The sequence below is a fragment of the Lactuca serriola genome, chromosome 2 (genome assembly GCF_051521515.1).
Source record: "Lactuca serriola cultivar US96UC23 chromosome 2, Lser_US96UC23_V15, whole genome shotgun sequence".
NCBI lineage: Eukaryota > Viridiplantae > Streptophyta > Magnoliopsida > Asterales > Asteraceae > Lactuca > Lactuca serriola.
Window position 1 is genome coordinate 205,239,019 of NC_136409.1, and position 3,609 is coordinate 205,242,627.

The following is a 3,609-nucleotide window of genomic DNA, read 5'->3' on the forward strand; positions in this document are numbered from 1 at the left end:
ACATATAACACATAACATACAATCATCCCTATATTGAACTCACTGTACTGTAACCGAATGTAGCGATAAAATTCTGAATTCCGATGAAATTACACCATCCCCAGGCTTCTAAAACCTTCAATTACACACATGGAGTTCATATTTTGAATTTCATAAGCAATTGCTCAACTAATCTCAAGTTATGTTGTTTTCAATTTAGAAATTTTAGTTTTTGTTCTTTGGGGGTGTTTGGGATAGCTTTTCAGACCAAAAAGTGCTTTTTAGAAAAGAACTTTTTGATTCATATCTTTTTCCAAAAGATGGTTTTAAAATGTGTTTGTTTAAACTTTTGAGGGGGGAAAGGGAAAAAAGGCAAAAGTTGCCAAAAGTCACACATACGTGACTTCTTAAAAGCCTCCTTTTTCTTCTTCTCAAAAAGCTATTTTAAAAAATCTTTTTCAATTGCCAAACAACTTTTTAAACTTTTGACTTTTTGGAAAAGCCAAAAGTTTCAAAAGTCATTTTAAAAGCAAAGCCAAACACCCTCTTTGTATAGTTGTCGCTTGCAGACTTTTCTTCATTCTTTTAGCAATTCGTCTCCCATGCTTGTTAGCTTCATGTTGCTCATTTTTCTTGCGGGATCCGCCCACTTTAGCACTATGTATTTATCTGCATATAAAGTTCAACAACTCATCAAATTAGTGTCATTCTTGGACAATTATGCATCAATTCAACATATTTAGTACAATTTATTATGTTATAAATATAGACCGATCACAAACCTATTTTTCCCTTCTTAAATTTCAAAATAACTAATAAATTATAAATACTAACAAAATAGACTCTTATATCTTTCTAATTCCACTGACCTCACATTTTTATTATTTTTCTATAATTTACTATGAAGTTTACAACACAACATCCCAAAGCTGTCAAAATTCAGTCTTACTGCACTGAACATATAGTTGTTTTCACCCATCTTAAGTCTGGAATTAGATTTTGGTGTTAAAACAAAAATCAAAGTAGACATGAATTCTCAGATTGCGAGGGATATATAGCACATATACATACGATTTTTCTTCATTTTTTGGTGATTATTACAAAAACAGGACAACCATACCCTTTATGATTTCATTTTACCTTTTACATGATCAAACCTCATGATCAATATCACTAAGTTCTTGTTTTACAATGATATCACTCAATAATTTAGTAATCCATGCTAATTCAAGTATAAACCATGGGTTTCACTACTATTTTTCACTAATTACTCTTAAACCATGACTGATTCTCAAGTTTACATGTAGTAACTTGATTTCCATTTAAGATTCTAGGTTAATGACATAAACTCATGCCTAATCCCATGAATTCAGTGGTAAATCCACTTTTACCAAACCCTAATCTCTTAATAACCCACTAATTACAAAGGTTAATCCAAAAATTAAGAGTTCTTACCTTGGCTACTAAGCTTAATACTTCAAAAACACACCAAATCTTGATTTAATCTTCAAAAATTGTTCAGGATTGATCATGTAGGTGAAAATATTCCATAGTGATGGTGAGGAACTGGAAATGGTAGAAAAATAAGCCAAATTCGTGTTTTAATGGGTAAAACCCGAGTTGGGTCGGGTTTGACCCGGTTTGGGTACTTATTTAACCTCCAAACACTAAAAACCACATAACTTTTTCGCTTGGAACTCCGTTTTCGATGAGGTTTTCGCCTATACGTTTCTAACGAGATAATTTAAAACTTACAATAAAAATATCCCAGAAAAGATCTTCCAGTAAAAGCATTTTTGCTTATTTCCAACATAGACGTTATATTTTCATTAACTTCGATATTTCACTTTTTGATCGGAATCACATAAGACTTCCCCAACACTTCCAATACCTTCCAAATGATTCTAAACTTAATTTTAAAAATAAAACTTCAAAAATTATAAAACTATTTCGTTAGAACTCAACGCGTAAAACCATTTCGAAAAATAGTGTTTTTTTTCTTTTAATGCTTACTATTATATTCCATTATAACTACCTACTTTAAACATTTTAAACCACATAATATTCATTTTTAAACTAACGAGCATACGATACATGATAATGAACAAGGTTAGTAAAGTGTATTTACACATAGGCAGGCCAACCAAAAACCTTAAAGTGATTATAAGTGGGCAACTTTCCAAGAAGAATTTCATGTGGAGTTCTGATTTCAAGGACTTCAGTAGGTAATCTATTGATGATGTAGGTTGCAGTTAAGACACAATCACCCCAAAATTCGATAAGAATTTATGCTTGGAATCGTAATACACAACCCATTTCCAACAGATGTCGGTGTTTTCTTTCAACTACACCATTCTGTTCAGGCGTGTAGGGGCATGAAGTTTCTAAGAGTATTCCTTGTTTTTTGTAAAAAATCAAGCATGTGTTTTGATTGGAATTCAGGACCATTATCTGTTTGTATCCTTTTGATTCTTTTACCAAATTGTGTTGTTACACTTTTGTAAAACGGAATCAAAATTTGTCCTGCTTCAGATTTGTTTTCCCCTACTATGATCATCCACAATAGACAAAAAATAATGTTCTCCATTAAGAGTAGCATGACTGTATCTACCCTAAATATCAATGTGTATTAAATCAAAACATCCTACAGATTTAGAAAAGCTAATGGGAAAAGGTAATCTAGTTTGCTTTGCTCAAATGCAAGAGTCACAAAATTGGTTACAATTACCTACGTCTAGTTGTTGTATTTTCTTTAGAACTACTTGAGATGCATGTCCCAATCTTTTCTGCCAAATTGTCTGTTTACACAAAACTGCCATTACCACCATATCTCTTCTGAATGGCTCCAAATAGTAGAAGCCATCTCTTTCTCTGCCCATCCCAATTAGATTCATTAATTCGAAAAGAAGGTTAAAGAACAGTTTAGGTCACAAGTTAGTCGGCTAACATATAACAAGTTACATTTAAAATTGGGAACATTTTAAACATCTTTTAGGTCAAAACCATTTGGAAATTGAATGTTTCCTATATTTTCAACTGGTAAAGAATGACCATTAGGAATAGTTATTGAAGCTTTTTTTTTTGCTTTTGATTGTTTTCAACCAATGTTTGTAGGGTGTGATATGTTCAGTGGCTCCCGAGTCAATGACCCAATAATTTTGTGTTTTGTTCTTACCAGTCATGTACGCTTTCAAAATATTCTTACTCGTCATGTTTTCTTTTGTTGTGTTCTCAAATGGATCGGATGGTCGTATCATCTTTAGGAGGAAGTCATATTGAAAGACCCTAACTTTCGTATTTATGAAAGACCCAAACTTTCATACACGACAATATAGTTGCTCCAAAACATGCTACTTGCATATTCATAAAAACAATATTTTACATTGATAAAGAGGTTACAAACTACTGGATACAAACCGACTATTTTAAAGTTTTATATATTAGATAACTTCCCAGGATTCTATAGTTTTATACATATGGGAGTGCAAAATAAAATAGTTTCAAACTATTCATAAACTTTTATCGATACAATAGTTTCAAACTATTCAAAAATCTTCTACCAGTATATAACTATACTGGATGCTTATCTCCTGCAAATTTGTTAAACATTGAGAGGGTAAGCGGTGACGC